Source organism: Vidua chalybeata, chromosome 2 (assembly GCF_026979565.1).
Source record: "Vidua chalybeata isolate OUT-0048 chromosome 2, bVidCha1 merged haplotype, whole genome shotgun sequence".
In the NCBI taxonomy this organism is placed as follows: domain Eukaryota; kingdom Metazoa; phylum Chordata; class Aves; order Passeriformes; family Viduidae; genus Vidua; species Vidua chalybeata.
The window spans coordinates 26552288-26570058 of record NC_071531.1 but is presented as its reverse complement, the minus strand read 5'-3'; the positions used below and the strand labels follow the sequence as shown (position 1 = coordinate 26570058).

General features: G+C 42.1%; 1 long non-coding RNA gene across 2 annotated transcripts; it reads right to left on the bottom strand.

The window, feature by feature from the left end:
* Positions 1-1112: 1112 nt before the first annotated feature.
* On the bottom strand, positions 1113-17771 carry LOC128783451 (uncharacterized). 2 transcript variants are annotated; one of them, XR_008429166.1, is made up of 3 exons: positions 17618-17771; positions 9642-9790; positions 1113-1218 (listed from the first exon to the last, which is right to left on the bottom strand). It is a non-coding gene; the product is annotated as an uncharacterized LOC128783451 (long non-coding RNA). The 2 variants fall into 2 exon arrangements; XR_008429167.1 differs by lacking the exon at positions 1113-1218 and adding an exon at positions 7443-7508.

Sequence of the window (17771 nt, the reverse complement as noted above, 5' to 3'; positions counted from 1 at the left end):
CCTTTAAACTAGCAGAGAACCTACCCAGCTCCTTGGCTCACAGAAGGGTCAGAGAAGCACCACTGTCCAGCCAAATGACATGGCAGTAGGAAATATTTGAGAGACTGAGAAAGAAGGCAGTGGTGGCAATGGCACAGCAGCAGCAGCACCTTCTTCAGCTGGCTTTAGTCTGTGCTGGCTAACCAGCAATACTATTTCCTAAAATCACTATGTCACAAACACCATAAGGCAAATATGACCTATGAAGCCCAAACCCAGGATGTAACACTGGATTGGTGAAAGGTGAGAGAAACAAGTTTATGGTCATGTCCATGCTTGTCCCCGTCCTGTGACCTGTGCCACTGGCAAAGGAACCATGTTAATGTTTAACTAACATGTTTTTCCAAGAGGCAGGATAGAAATTTTCAATGCATTTTAACCACTCAAAACATTACTCCTCTCTGCCCATGGAGCCCTCTGACAGGAGCCTATTAAAGTTCCATTGCTCTGTCTGACCCTGGTCCAGAACTGTTTATCTCACTAGGTATCCAGGAAGGACAGATTTCATCCTGCCATATTGTGACATTTTTCTATTTTATTTCCTTCTCAGTGAGATTTAAGCTGTCAGAGATTTCTTAATTTCCATGGTGATGCAAGAGCCTATACTGTAGATCTACATCTACAGTAGACAGCTTTTTTTGGAGATTATTTCTGGTTTTTCCATTTCTGCAAATAAGGTGGAGAATCTGGCACTCAGTTTGATACCCTAACAAAAAGGAAAATAACCCAACTGCTCTTCAGAGCTGCAGTAAGTTCTTTGGGCACTGCCAGATCTTCCAGAGGTACTTTGAAAGAGTATTATACTTGTACTCCCTCAGCCATGGAGCCCATGGACTCTTTCACCAGCACAGGGCCTGGGTGCTGCAAGCTGACCCCCTACCAAACCACAGGGCTCGTTTTGAGTCCCCTTCTCCCACCACCTTCCCCTCTGGAAGGAATCTGTCTTGAGGGGGTGTTGCTGTCCTCCTTGATCTTCACTCAAAACTGCAGTTTGTGGAAGTACCATCTCAAGCTTTTTTCCAAGGCTTAGTTAATATTTTTAATTTTATCAAACTTTTGGCAGATCCCTGGCTTTTTCCTGCAAAACTGCCTTGAGAAACCCAGATGATTTCCTTTTCAGTTACAGGCATGACAATGCCCCACAATTTCTGGTGAAATCTTTGTCATTTCACCTCATGTCTGTGAAATGAAAAAAAAGCAATTAGTGCAGATATTAAAATAGACCAAAGCACTTTCCCTTGAGCTTATTTTAGAGGGTACCTGATGCAGTACAGAGTTACTGCCATACAATCAGGCAGGGGATTCTCTGTAACTCTTTTCATCTACAGGTGTTGATGGGATGGAGCCCCAGCTCAAAAGAAAGACACAGAGGATAACCATTTGCCAACCATGTAGTGTTGCAGGACACAATTTACAAGTAGAGCCCAGTTGCTCCAGCCCAGCCTCCTGCTGATGGACATGGGACCCTTGCCAGCACATCTTCTCCTAGGTCATCTAACAAGGCAGCTCCTAGGTTGGCAAATTGCTTTTGAAGCTGTAAACCAGGGTACTAGGAAAGCTTATCAAGACCACTTCCTGCTTGGAATAAGTCACACAGTTCAATTCACTTGAGTATTGCTCTCCTTGAGATACTGCATGTTCTGTGAAACCTCCTCCAGATAAAAATAGATTGAGAAGATAGAAAATGCTTGAAATGGTCCTAATCATCAGGATGAAAGCCAGGAGAAACAGATTGTCCCCTGTCTACTATCAACATAATTAATGGCCTCAAGTTATGCCAGGGGAGGTTTAGATTGGATTCTAGGAAACATTTCTTCACTGAAGTGTTGTCAAGCATTGAATCAGGCTGCCCAGGGAAGTGGTGAGTCACCACCACAGCTGGACTAACAGTTGGACTCAATGACCTCAAAGGTCTTTTCCAATCTGAATTTTTCTGTGCTTGTGATTCAGATTAGCTTGGGTTTCAGACTGGCAAACTTCATAGCTAGATGTCCTTTGCTTCAGGAATGTCATGGCAGAATGGCTGGGACACTTCTGTCCTGTGGCAAGACTACAGTTACTGGCACCAGCACTTCTGGTGGGGCAGTAAACACAGGCTTATGGATCTCATCAGAGCTGCCCAATCAATGTGAGTAGTGAAAACCTAAGTCTTACATCTGTCCTGATACCTCTGGCACATTTTCTTGTCCTGCTAGCAAGTTTTCTTATAATGTGTTGGTCTCTCTTCAGCTTTTCTATATTGTGAGGTTGCAAAATTAAATTTTAAGTGTCTGATACTTGCTTTATTCAAGGACTTGGCATCATCCTGGTGGCAAAATCCATCCTTTTTTTTCTGTCAAAGTGGGGGAAGTGAAAAGAAAGAGCAGCAGATACCAAGCACCTCTGCTAAATGCCCCCAGACTTGCACAAGAGCATTATTGTATCTTGAGCTGCACAGAGAACAGCACTGCAGGGGCATATACCAGTTCCTACAGGCCTGCCCACCCCTCTTACTCATCCCCTCCCAGCACTTTCTATGGAGAAATTTTAGATTATGTGAAAGCAGCTATTTTGGCCAATTCAGTGTTTGCAAAACATGTTGGCATGGTTACAAGAAGGGCACCTGGGAAGGGCTATGAAAGCTTTGCCAGCTTTCTGTTAACTCAGGAAGGCCATAGAAAAAACTACCTCACTTTAATTACACACCTTGTACAGACATGTTCACACAGCAAACATGGCAATAAAGATGGATCACCCCTTGAAAAGAATTCCCCACAGCTGAAGCATTACATCTGGTCAACACACAGCCATGGGGTCCTGCCACCTGAGCTTCACACTTACAGATACTTTAATTTAGGTCTGGATCTGCCCCTTCATGCCCACAGGCAGGGTGAGATGGGGAAAACAGCAAAAGGTTGTGGAGTTTTAAAATCAAAATTCTCTGAAAAGGGACACTTTTTAAATATAAACGCCCAAAACACAGCTGGAACAAAATCCAGTTCCTATCAGTGCTTGTTGTATGGAGGTGAGGCCTCCTTCTTTGATACAGCTTCAGCTGCCATCTGTCACTTTTCCTCCCTAGCCCTCTTCTCTGTCTGGAGCCATCTGAGCAGACACAGCACCCTGGGCCAGCACAACCAGGCAGGGGGGAGGACAAGCAAGGAGCCAAGTTCAGACCTCCAGACATTGCTGCTGGAAGATTTTCCACCTGCCCAAATGCGCTCTGATTCACCATCTGCTGCAGGCTGAACAAAAGAAGAATTACAGCTGAAACAGCCACTGAAGGATACAGCTAAATGTGACTGCGGTGCCTTTTGCCTACTTGGCTGCCTGGCTCCTTGTGACGGGTTTGTGGCACCTACCCAAACCTGACTCAGAACTGCTCCAAGAAATACTGGGGATTTGTTAGCTGTGAAAAGCGAGGAGAGTTGGACCCTGCAAGTTTTGCAAATGGGTAGCTGACCTCTGAAACAGAGATGGGAATCACTCACCTTGGTGTCAAACAGGACAGCTAGGGGAGAAAGTGATTGCCTTTATCCCTTCCCGAGGGCAGAGAGCAAAGTGAAATGTCATGTAGCCACCTGCAGAAGTTTTAATAAATAAGACTAGGGTGAAAGTTTAAAAGCTTGCTGCTTTCTACTGAGCAGACTGTCTTCTGGGGCTGTGGCTGCCTGGCTCCAAGGAAGAAGTCTGTGGTTGATACTGACACCCCAGCTGTTTACTGCAGAAAAGAGGTGGTTGCCATCCCACAAAGGAAAAGCTGAAATCTTAATGCCATCAGTAAGAAATTGGAGGAAGGAATTCTTTTACCACATATAGTGAGTGGTAAAATGAAAAGGAAGTTGCCACCTTCAGGTCTGAAGCTGAGTCCCAGTTTTACAGCTGCAGACTGGCACACAATTTTTTCTGGCCAATAACCAAGTCACTTCAGAGGTCAGAGGTTTGCTGGTACCTGCCCATTGCAACCATCCATAATCTGATGGTGACTACTGGCCCATGTACCAAACAGTAGATGAGGATATACTTAATCCATCTGTGTCACATTAAGACTGCTAGCTAATTAAAAATGGAAACTCAACCCCAGATCTGCAGTGATAATGTCAGATGAGGATATTATTGGCATTAAATTGCTTCACTCTCACATCCCATCCCTTCCAGATGGGAATTATTTGTACTTGGATATGTACAAAGTCTTTAATTAGCATGTTCAGAGAGTCATAGATTAAAAAATCTACACAAGACAAAAATAGTAATAATTATTATTCCTATGGTGATCTTTTCCATCACTGTTTCAAAAAACATATAGTATCCTAAATACAGGTACTTATTACTTCCGTTGTTATCTCTTCATTATCTTAATTATTTGCAATTTTTTTTTTCTACTTTTGCTTTAGCTCCTCAATATCCTTATCATGAACCTGATCCTGTTGGGGTAAGAGGTCCAGAGAAAAGGAGGAGATAGTCATCACCCCAGATTTTACAGTTTGATTGCAGTACAAGACAAGAGAGTAATCAAGTGCTGAGGAGTGCAGAAGAGACACAACTGCCTTTGTGAAATGCTGTGTAAGTTACCCTTTGCGTAGGAGAAAATCATAGAAATTGAGAGGTGTCAATTCCAGTGTTCCTCAACAGTTTTTGTCAAAGAAGGACATGAGACCATTTGTACAGCAGTGTCACAGAGATTTGCACTTACAACCACGGAAAAGGGCCAAAGTCTGAAGGTTTCTCGCTCACCACTTCTTCTTTTTGTTGTACTTCAGTCATATCCGTGAGTGACTGTGTGGGAAATTGTTTACAAATATCATTCTGCAGTCTTTTCCTGGATCAAATTCTTATGTTTCATGGAGTGATCACAGACTGCAGAATGCTGATTTTACCTATCTTTTTGGCTCACCACATTTTGGTTTGACCACATTATCTTTGGGAAGAAAATGGTGAGACATCACCACTTTTTTATTTTGCTAGTTTTTATATTGTGTATGCCCTACACTGGAGACAGTAATTCCTTCTAAATAACATTGTATAGTACATCCTGTGACTCAGGTATAGAAAATCTGTTGCTAAACCCTGCTGTCTATGCTACCTGCCAGTGTACTGGAAATGAGTAATTCTCAGAAGTAGAAGCAGAAGTAGAACAAACACCCTTAAAGAGGAAAAAGGCCCCTCCTTTCCTAAGAATGGAAAGTTTGAAAACTAACATTATTTAACAGGCTTATCTTATTCATAAGTAAAGAAAAAAAGGGCATCCCAAGAGAAATACAACTAATACTAAGGACATTGTCTTCTTAAAGGTCAGGCTGGCATGCCAGACTACTTTGACACCAGACAAATTGCCCTGCTTGAAAAGCTAATGTAAGCTAAGGAACTTTCACAACATTTCAAAGCTACAAAAATAATCATATTAATATTACTGACCAGACACAATGAGAAAACACTTCTCTCCTTTTTTAAGATGTATGCACATTTTAGAGATTCCAACACTGACAAAAGTTTCATATGCAGAAACACCAGGGCATTTTACTTTGAACACGGTTGCAGGACAGAGACTCAAGTTCTTGCTTTAACTCCCTCACTTCCACTTACAAAAAATTGAAACCCAACTTCAGTCTTCTCACCATGAGCCCACAGGCAAACAGGAAGAAGTTTCAGTCTCATAGCCTCAAAGAGTGCAAAATACATTGAATCAGACCCCCTAAAACACCTCTTAAAAATGAGATTTGGTTTGTTTCTTTGGTTGCTATTTTTTTTGGACAACAATCTTATTTTAGTTCAAATATAGCAGGGTAGAAATAAAGCTTTTTATTTTCCACTTTTTGATCCTTAAGGCTATAAATAAGTAAAATTTTGCAACTTTTAATTCATTACCATTTTTAAAGAAGCTTTCCTCTCTAAAACTGGGGAAAAAAACTTTCAGAATGAAAACACCCAGTATGTAGTTTTGGTAAAAAAACCATAAAATTCTACAGTCCTGGAGTATTATAAAAAGTATATGCAGTAATTAATGCTGCAGTACAATATTCTGTGGTATGTCATAACATAAAGAACCCACTTTCAGTGAAGGTGAAGACTGAAGGCCTTTGATGAGAAGTAATAGATAATTTCCCATTTGATGGAGAGAATGGTTGATGGTGTCTTCCTAAGGATATGTTTTCCTTTTAGACACATCTTTGTTTCTCATGCTTGTCTAAATTAGTACAATAGCAGAGTCTAAATTAGTACAATAGATGCTGCAGGAAAATAAGATGTGTATTAATGGTCATTAATAGTAGAACAAGCACTCGGAATTTTTTTTTGGTGGGACAATGATTACAAGCAAAACCCACCTTCCCTACATTGTACACATGATTAAAATATCAAAGCACTTAGAATATCATTAAACATTTTGTTTATTTGACAGATATCAGCCATCTTCAGGCAGATTTCTGGAGCAGATTGGGCTGCAATGCCAATGCATTAGAGGAGACACCTTTTGGAGGGAAAGGAAGCCTCAGCAAAATGAATGGGGACAGACAAAGCAGGACTGAGAATTCAAGTGCCCAGCTGGTCAGCCTGCTCAGTGGTAGATAAAGAGGCTGGGAGTGAGAAGCTTGGGAGGAGCCTGGGCTGGCCAGTCTGGAGATCAAAGCAAAATATTTCCCTTGATGCAGGTCAGCATAAGGCCTTGCCATCTGGCCACAAACACAGACAAAGTACACTTGAGCCATGTCTTAATAAAGACTTAACTGGTACTTATTGACGTGCTGCTACCGGGGCTAAACCATAAAACTATTTCCTGCTGGGACGAATGCTAACCTTCATTGAACCAAACAGACTGTTCCTGAGGGAAACTCCCAGCACTTTTCCATGAGCTGAGTCTAATACTTAAGACTGGCATAACTTCTGGGAGAGTAGTCATCAAGTTTATGATATATTTGAATGTTGCTTTACCTCTTCAGGGAATGTGCTTGCAGACACGACAGGTCCAGTGAAGGCACCTGGAAGAGGCTCTTCTTTGCAATAGAAAGGAATTACTTTCTGCAGCTGTAAGTAACAGTGTTGCAGACATAATATAAAATACAGTGCACTCTTCAAAAATAACTCTCAGGCCCTGAAATAACTCAGAGCTCCAGGCTGTACAGTCAGTAATTCCTGTTCCCATCACATTTCTCAACAGTCTGATGACAGACCCTGAGACTACACATACACAGAGTATTCAACCACACGCATAGGCAGGTTATGTCTGGGTGACAAGGAATGGTGCTGGGACAGATGGAATCAAGTGAAAATGCAGAGATGCCTATTACTGCAGATAGAGGGCTGCATGCATGTTTCTGAAATACAGCATTCTATGAGCTTGATCCAAAAATGGTTGCTTGGGTTTCCTGTACAGTTGAGAGTGTCTGAAACAAGACAGATGAAATACCTGCTGGAGATGTGGCTGTTGTTCCCTGGCCACAGAAGGAGTCCAGGCCCTGTGCTGGGAGGATGCACCAGTGCTCAGACAGCCACAGCTGAAGGGGGGATCCCACACAAAATGATTAATTGTTGTGTGTGCAGTGCTCAGAGCAGGGCATCATGCCCCATTTCTTCTTGTAGGCAAATAGTCCTGTGACTACAAGAATGTCTCCAGGAGCAGGATTTCATGGGAACTGAGTATTTTACTGCTCTGGAGAGACACTGGCATCCAGCTGATGCCCCTATAAGAAACACACATTCAAGAAAAACACATTTTGACACACACATTTTGAACTAACCCAACTAAAAACATCTCCTACTCTGGGAGCTAAATGGAGGGCAAAGTCCTTGGGGCTGCACAGGGAAAACTTTCATTTGTGAAAAAACTAAGGGAGAGACACTGTCTGAAGTCATACAGGAATGGTGCTTTCCTTCACATTCCTACTGTCAGCCCCGGCTTTTCTGCTCTCCCAGTGCCAGTCAGTGTGGAATGAATCACTACAGCAGCTTATGAAGCAGCAAGCCATGAATGCATTTCCTTGTGTTATCTAATGGTGAAACGCAGAGGATGTGGCTAATTAGGGAATCATCCTCACCCTGGCAGATTTTCTCAAATGGAAATGGGTTTTGAGGTTTGCTGACTGCTGAGGGTGAAGCTGCTGAGTAGGTAGTCACAGAAGCATTTAAGTGTCCATACTCCTCTGCAGGTTACCTGCTATGCAGCAATAGCCACAAATATGTCAAAAATGTAAAAAAACGCAAGAGATTAAAAATACTACATTTTTTTTCCCCTTAGGAAAGTTTGGAGACTGTATGCTGTTAACTCATCTGAAACCATGATAAAGCCGTGGATGGTCATGTCAAAGAGCTATGGATGGGGGATGAAAGTAATTTGCTGCCAAGGGTGGCAACAAACCCACATGCCATCTGAGTGTAAGCCATTTCTCTAAGCAGATACAGCTATGGCTTTTTTTTTTTTTTTTCTGTAAACAGTATCCTTGTTTCTGACTTGAATGCTATTTTTTGTCTGTTCATCTTCTCAGGAAGAGGATTTTTGTGTTTGTTTGTTTTGCCTTTTCCAGGGTATTTGGAGCTCTAGATCACAGATGTATTTGTATGGGGATAAAAAGGAACATGGTTTAAAGAAACATAACTAGAACTAATCATTATAGATATGGTTGATATTCTGGCTAGAAAAATACCTTGGTTTCAATTGTTTATAACTTTGAACATATGGTCTGAAATTTTCCATTTTCCAACTTCAGTTTGATTTAATCAAGGGCTTTGGGCAGGGGGAAGCTTGTTTCTTTCCAAGTCAGCTGAGGGAGATAAGGCACTGCAGAATAACACCAAAGTGAGGTTTTTCACATAGAAAATTGTGTAAAGGTTGTGATATCACCATCCTCGTGAGGAAAAAATTGCAGTTTGGCATGAAATGTGCTTTTTCCTGTTTCCAGGTTACAAATGTGAGAAAAAATTGAGTCGCATATGCTCAGTAGAGACAAGGTAACAACTTCTACATTTATTTTCTGAAAACATGGTCAAGTTTAGAGTTGCATAGGACCTTCTCTTTAAATGCATTTTCCCTACTCTCTTGAGGGCTAGACAGAGGACCTGAGACTAGGAATCACAGAATCACACAGAATCACAAGGTTGGAAGAGACCTTCAAGATCATCGAGTCCAACCTGTGCCCTAACACCTCAACTAAACCATGGCACCAAGTGCCACATCCAATCTTTTTTCAAACACATCACACATCCAGGGATGGTGACTCCACCACCTCTCCAGGCAGACAATTCCAATGCTTTATCACACTTCTTGGTGTTTTTTTTTTTTTTTTGTTTGGTTTTTTTTTTTTTGGTTTTTTTTTTTTTTGGTTTTTTTTTTTTTGTTTTTTTGTTTTTTTTTTTTGTTTTTGTTTTTTTAAAGAAGTCTTTCTCTTCTATACATTCAGTCCCAGAAGGAATTTGAGAATGAACCCTTTCCACCAGGCTTGCCTTCGGTTATACTGAATAATGCCCCAAAACAATCCAAGCAAACTTAGATTTTGGTCCAGTATCCAAAACTGGACTAGAAATTGGTGATGACATTTTCAAAGGGTCTAAGTACCATTTGCTTTGGTAGTTTGAAGTTACAGCCTTAGGAAGTGTCAGCCTCGCGTTTATCATACCTGGGTGTGCTCCCTTACCTGTTTCTGCCTTCTCTGCAGCAGGAGCTGGTCTGACTGTCCCAGTGGTGACCCTTGGCAGTGATGGTTAGAAGAGAATCAGGCACCTTGCAGAGATGACATCCCCTTGATATACTCCTGTCTAACAGCAGTGATTCCAGTGCCTACCACTGCAGTGGGGAAGGAGCCTGATTTAATAACTGAAGAAATACAAGTGCTTGTGCCAACACAAAACCAAAACAAAACAAAACAGAACAAAGAAAAAGCACACAAACTAACCCCCAAAATATCAAAAGCAACAAGGCTAGCTATTTAGTACTAATTGTGTTGCAGTAGCTGGAATTAAATGTAAATATCTATCTAAAATCTACTGGGGAAATGCAATGTGAAAGAAAGTTGTCAGCATATATGTGGTTGAAATATTAATAAATACATTGTTTGTTGTGTGAGTAAACGTACAAGAAGAGAACAGGATCCACAAAAATACTCATCATTCACATGGCCAGGGGAGCATGTCTCCTGCCTGGGTAAGCTGGTATCTCATTCTACCTAAATTTTCACTCTCTGTGACCATCAGTTCACATAAGTGCCAACCTGCTTGATGGGGGAAGAATGGGGCACTCTCAGGGATATGGGCTTGATCTCAAATTCAAAAAAAAAAAAAAAAAAAAGTGCTGTTTTAGCACTGTTTCCAACAATGCCTGTGCAGAAATGAATACAAGAAAATGGTCTTGTTCATATCCCAGTACTGTAAGTCCCCAAAGCAGTGACAGGCTGTTGGCTTCTCTTTCATATAGAGTTGCAAAGACTGAGGCATCTGTAACACATCTTTGGGGTTTTTTTTTACAACTCCCTGTGGTGCTTGTGGCAATGGACTGGAATGATTGCAGAAATGTGCAGAGCAACCAGCTCCCTGGCCAAAAGCCAGCCAACTTGCATCCTCTCTGGTAACCAGATAGCAAGCATCAAGGAAATGATGTAGCTGCAAGAACTGCTGAGGTCAACAGCTGAAATCTGTTCTTTGTTGGGTTTTAAAGTATTTCCCTCCAGGCCCCAGACAGAAGCTGCCAAGACAGATTGAAGTGAGAACATTTTAGGGAGCAGCATATTGGGTATTAAAGCCCAGCTCTGCAGGTAGAAGAGGATCTGAGCAGTGTGGCAGTGAGGGGGAAGAGCAGTAAGGGAAGGAAACATCTGGTGCAGGTTCCTGCCAGAGCACCATGGACAGGAGCAAACACTGCATCACTAAGGTAGGAGCTGTTCTGCATCAAAACCAAGGAATGAAGGGACAGTTTTCCGATTTCTGACTATGCACAGCCAAAACATCTCAGGAACTCCTTCAAAATTTCACCCACAAACCTATGAAATATGATCACCAGGGATTTAATGGGATTTCCAGCATTGTCAGGGACAATTACACTGAGAAGTTTTTTTTTTTGGAAAGACAGTGTTATTATAGGAGAATTTAAATTTAAGGCAGAAAAGTAATTCAAATGCAAATACTGTCTCCTCAACTAATTCTGATCAGAAATCTTCCCTTAGCAAGAGATAAAAATGCATGTTAAATCCTTTCCTGTTTAGAGTGAGGACATTTTGGAAGTTGTTACTGTTGAACAACTGTAATCACTTGTTACTGATTAGATCCAAACAACACTTAAAATATGGCAGAAGTTTTAATAAGTATCTGTTGGCTTAACTTAAAATCACAGTGAAAAGACATTCAAGGATCACATATCAGGCAGTGTTGTTTCTACTCTCAGAAGGAAGTTTTCTCATCTGCAGAACCTGAAGTTCTCTCTCCTCTTTCTTGAGCAAGGTCATCTGTGAGCAAACCTGGGCCCAGAAAGTCACCATTAAAATCAAATGGCAGCTTCATTCCTATCCTCACTGCAAAGCACATCAAATCTTGACACCACACTGTACTTGCCAATAACACTTTAAGGTGGAAGGACAAACCAATGTAGGTTCATCAACTAGCAGTCAAGAATAAATTGTGTAATCAGTGAGTCTGAAGTTCTACAAAACACAGGCTCTAGGAGTGTCCCAAAAGAGATTCAATTGAGTCAAAGTTACTCCTACAAACCAGAATTCATGCAGGTCTTTTGTCTTAATGCTGTGTGTTTGGAAACAGGTGGGATTTTTTAATCATAACAGCTTGCTATAAGACAAAAAAAGAAAAAAAATATTTTGAAGGAAAACTTGCTTTTGAAAATGTCAGTGGCAATAAAAACATTCCATATGGTCCAATAAATTTAGCATCCAAAAAAGAAGCTTTAAGGCTATCTCTTTTTTTTAATGCTGAACTTGCATGGTCCCTCTCCTCTCCTCTCCTCTCCTCTCCTCTCCTCTCCTCTCCTCTCCTCTCCTCTCCTCTCCTCTCCTCTCCTCTCCTCTCCTCTCCTCTCCTCTCCTCTCCTCTCCTCTCCTCTCCTCTCCTCTCCTCTCCTCTCCTCTCCTCTCCTCTCCTCTCCTCTCCTCTCCTCTCCTCTCCTCTCCTCTCCTCTCCTCTCCTCTCCTCTCCTCTCCTCTCCTCTCCTCTCCTCTCCTCTCCTCTCCTCTCCTCTCCTCTCCTCTCCTCTCCTCTCCTCTCCTCTCCTCTCCTCTCCTCTCCTCTCCTCTCCTCTCCTCTCCTCTCCTCTCCTCTCCTCTCCTCTCCTCTCCTCTCCTCTCCTCTCCTCTCCTCTCCTCTCCTCTCCTCGTGTTCACTGCTCTCATCAGAGTGGAATGTGAATGCCTTCTAACCACACATTAAATGGTGCCTGCAGGTGCTGTCATACCTGGTTTGCTGTCTTCCTTATCATCTCCCCAAGGCAAGATGGGTATCTGTGGTGTTTCTGAAGAGGCTTTTTTTAGATCTACCTGCTGCTCTATGTTTATATTAGATTAGACAGATTGAAGAAATACACGTGATGCTCACAGTAGATGACAACACACTTGTGTAATTCCAAATGTCATCTTAGTTGTTTAGTCTATTTATTTCAACACTTGTTTTTCACAGGTTTTGTAGCTTTAACATCCTTGTCCCTAACACAAGCTGCTTCCTACTTCTTTTGCAGACTATATGAAATACTTTTTTAATGATGTATTTTAAAGTTACTTGTCCTCTGCAGTGCATTCCTGTCCCAATCACAAGTCAGTGTCCTCCTTGCAACTGTGAATGTTGGGGATTTTTTGTTGAAAGTTACTTTTTAACATTGTTATTTCTCTGTCCTGGCTTGTCCTACCCACATGCAAACAGTCAGCACAACCAAGAGGAACAGGGTGAACAGCTGGGCTGGGGGAAGAAGTGGGAAATTATTCAGCTGCTTTCACTGCCAAAGCAAACACATTGTGTACCTGCACCATCAGCACATGGTAGTCAGGCTTAAAAAAAAAAAAAAAAAAAAAAAAAGGAACAAAGAAAACTCCCACAATATAGAAGATGTGTCATGCACAGTACAAGATGTGGTAAAGGACAACTACCCTCAGTCTGGCCCTGTGGTGAGGTTTCTTCATGGTGAGCCCCTTGCATGAGCTTCTGTATCAGAAGAATGTTTGCTGCCCTGAGGTAAGTGGCAAAGGGTGTGTTTCCTGCACCCAGTCATTTAGTGTGAGATTAACAAAAGTTCCCTGTGTTGTGTTGCTCCCTATAACCAATTGTAGCCTCAGAGTTCAGGCTCTTAATTCCCAAATCTGAAAGGAGGCAGAGGGAAAAATCTCATATTTTTGGTGAATGGCATGATGCCCAATTTCTTGTCCTAAGAATTCTTTCTAAAATATCACACTTATATTGTCAGAAAAAAATGTTCTGGGAACGCTGGCACGGTGGTGGATGTTGTGATACTGTCTCAGCCAGTCCATGTTCTCCAGAGCAGTTATTCTAACATAGACTGCTTGTTGCACTGAATTCAGATAAGCTGTACTGACTTTAACAGGAATGCAGTTTCACCCATGCTTGGGGGATGCATTGCTTTGACTTGAACTTGTCTAATTGCACCCATGGAAAAACCATGTACAGGCGAGCCCTAGGATCCTCAATTCCCAGTGACTTGTTTTTGACTCACGGCCATGCTGAGAAAAGGCAAGACTGTGCTTGTTTAATCAGCAGATGAAAGTTGTCATACTAGAAATACCATTATGGCAAGATTAGCACTGTGTGGAATTGTAATAATTAGTTAACACACCAGCATATAAATAAAAAGACAAATTGCTGACAAAAATGTTTTTTTACATTGATTGCAAATAAAAGTTGAGAGGATGGGTGCTTTCAAAATAAGGAGGAGGTATGACAGCTTTTGTTTGACCTATGACACATCCCTTGGGATGAATACTATTTTCCTCAGGAGGGTTTTGTTAGAATTCCCATGGTGGCACACTCTGGCTGCTTTATTAAAATTTAGCCAAACATCCACGGGATATTAAACAACAATATATACAGATTAAATCAGTTCTGAAAAACAGATCAGCATTTTCCAGTAGAGCGTTAAAAAGGAGATGTTCTTTATGAACTTGACAAAACAGCACAAAGCATTGAATAAATTATTGTAATTCAGGGAAGGGGGGGGGTGTTATTTTTCTCTAATTTTTTCTCTTTTTAGATAGAATTGAAGATCAAGAAATGCACTTGGTAAGTGGCACAAGGGCTGTCCTACCTCCTGCTCGGGGCAGATGAAGGGCATGGAGGGTACTTTGTCACACACGCTGCAGCTTTACCCCCGTGCTGTGAGTGTGAGCTCCCCAGGGCTGTGTGTTGGAGGTGCAGCCCTCTCATGGCTTCAGCTGGCCCTGGAGCCTGTGCACCAGCACTGGCCTGCAGAGCATCTGCTCCCCTCTCCTCCTGACAAACTTAATTTTAGCTCCAAGCCAAAGGATAACACAGAGGCCACATTTTCTTGTTTGTTGCTCCTGCACAGATATTTCCTAACCCAGTATCTTGAAGAGTATTTCAGCCTCAACTGAGTGATTTGGCAGACAACCTAAGAGGTGTACATACCCAAGGACACAGAGTGGGGCAGCAAATGGAATCAAAGCACAGCTGGTAAGCAATGCATACTCCTACTCATGGCAAAAGTATGGCACACAACGAGGCTTCTACCAGGACAAGAAAACTGGATGGCAGATGGGAATTTCAGAAGCATGACCACACATGCACAACTCTTTCAGCAAGCCACACTGCCCATGACATGGCTCAGATGGGATAGGCCCTTTGTTGTAAATTATGCCTGTGCCCAATGCATTGCATGGATAATCTCCTCTAGTCTGAAGCCTGCCATCAGTGGGATGGGCTTTCTGCAATCTTGCATATGACTTTCCAAATTATATACCCCAGAAAGTCTATCTGTCATGTCTCCACAAGATTTGTAGGTGTTTTCTTCCAAAGGCACACAGGGCTGTACGTAACCACAAGCACGAATCATATGTACATTTTTTGTGTCTATTTTAAAAATAAGCAGACTCCAGAATTACCTTCAATGAGACTGTATGATGAAGAGTTTGAGCACCATGTTGTAAATGTAACAGGGATTAATATTATACTGTAAAGATGCTGTAATTTTTATGAGTTTGCCATTATTCACTTGGTTGTATGTTAAATCAGAAGCAGGGGAATTGGAGAGGGGAAACAATTGGAAACAATTGGGAAAGGCAATGATGGCAAGGCAAGGTGAGGTTCAGCCAATACTATAAGCCTATTGCAAAACAGCAGTGAGATGGAGAATGCCCTGGTGAGTGTCTGGCTGGAGAGAACCCAGATCTGGAGCTAGGACAAAAGGGGAGACCAAAAGCTGAAAGGTGCTGATCTACCAAAGAAGCCAGGTGGAGGGTGTGTGCATCTGTGTGTCTGTGTAAAGGGAACAGTCAACACCATCTGGCTGAAACACCCATAATAAAGGGTGACCTTGAACTCAAGAATGAGAGCAGCCCAACTAAAACCTACAGTTAATGGGGAAATGTGTGCATGGGCTTCACTCTCTTCATCCCATCTTCTGCTCTTCACCTCCCTTAAAAGGAATAAACAGTGTTTTATTTCAGTGAATTTGTGTTTGGATGACTTGACAGTCAATCATCTCCCTTCCTTTCTTACACATTTGGGTCAGGTCTTGGCTGGACACCTGTGTCCTGTCTGCAGCCAGGGGAGGGGAGGTAGAGTCTGTGGGAGGCAGGCATCCCCAAGGTGTCACAAGAGCCCCTGAGCCATTCCCTGGTGGTTCCCACCACATGCCACCAGCTGGTGGAGGAACCTGGGCAGCAGGCTCAGGCCAGACAGGTAAAGGTAAACAAGATGTCATCTGCTCTTGGCATCAGCCACACTCTCCATAGACAGAGGCTGTGGGGTGCCCAGAAGAGCTGAGACTCTTGGATCAACAGACCTGGTAATGGCTGTGGGCAGGAGAGGCTGGAGAGTGCCCCAAAGGTACAGATTTACCCCACCGAGCACCCTAAAGAGAGGCACTTGTGAAGCAGGGATGTCCCTGAACACACCTTCTTCCAGGGCCTTGGCTGGTTTTAGGAGAAATAAGTGACTGTTTAGAAATACACCTTAAACCATAAGCCAATAAATATGGTGGGTTTTTTTCCTGCTAGAGTATCTTGCAGTGGTTTTCAGTACACAAATAAATGCTACCTGAACCCTGAGTAAGTTTGGTGTTGCCTGCAGTGAAGTGATTAAATTCACTCACATCATCTTTGTTTAAATGATTGTGACACCATAATCAAATATGTAGAAATGATTCATGCCAATTTAAATTAGTGTATTAAGAAAGCACCATAGTTTCCAAGCATAAAAGAGACAGGCTGATGCTTTTAAAATAAAAATATGTTGCAATGTGAGGTAGAGGACTATACAGCAGAAAAATAAAAACAAGTAATATAAAGCAATTCAAGACTTAAAATTCTTAAAAAAATTCTCAAGATTCTTCCTGGACACAATCAATGTAATCAAACTGCTCATAGGTGACACTGCCTTTCCTTGGGTTCAGCTCAGCTGCTCCCACAACAGGGCTTGGCTATGTGTGTCCTGCAGCATGGATGAACAGAGGTGTTTTGAATTTCTCCTCCACCTGAGATCCACATTCTTGAGAACTGGTTTATCATCAGGACCCACCAATGTGCCAGCCTGACTGCCCCAGCCCACATCTCTCACATACTCCTTTCACACTTCCTGTACAACCAGTGACTCTTGGCAGAGTCAATGCTGTCAGTCTCAGCTGTTAATGCCAGAAATCATGTCCCACCAGAAATAATCTGAAAATACAAGGACCTTGTGAACTCAGCTTGCCTGCAGGGGTTTGAATTCCTTATGCATCACATGTGATGGCAAAACCAATTCTAACTGAATTGCTGAAGTACAGCCACAGTGACATTTAAGAACCGCCAAACACATTAACAATTGCAGTTGGAGACCAGCAATTTTACTCTGCACTCCACCCAAGAAACTGGAACAGCACTATTTGCAGTCATGATTATTCTTAGCTAAGTTGCCATGGAACAAAGCCTGGTTAATCCTAATGGACTGATTCAGGAACAATCTCTCTTTCTAATCTTATTGCCTAATTCTCTATCACTCCCATTAGGTTAGTATTTATTTAAGATGCAAGAGGAGCAAGATTTTCAAGGAATCATCATTTCACTATGTAGAGTGGGAGCAGCAGCACAGTCCTCTCACTAAGAATAATAAAGGATGTTTTTGTTTCTCTTTGAAGGAGACATGGTAAAGAATTTTTCCTTCTAGAAGCAGATCAAATCTCCATTGAATTTTCCTTGAATTCATAGGATTTAGTACACATGAGTCCATGTGTTCTTTTGAGCCTTGGAAATTACAAATGTTTGGTCAGTGATACCTTTGCCAGAGAAATGAATATTTTGGGGAATGTGTATATAATAAGACAGACGTGCTGTTAAAAGAAGTTATTGTACTTTGCTATTTTTCTTTCTTCACAGGCATCTTTCTTCTATCAGCTAAGCAATAGTCTGGCCTCTTCAATTTGCTAATAGTAATATGTAACATTGATTTCAAATACCTCACAAGCCTCCTGGAAACCAGTCAAGAAGTGGTGTACATCCCCTAGGGACTGCAGGCAGCCCAGCAGTACAGCAGGAGCCTGCTATAAATGGCCTCGTGCTGCAATCAAGTTCACAGGGGAGAAGCTCATGCAATGTCCAGTCACTCAGCTC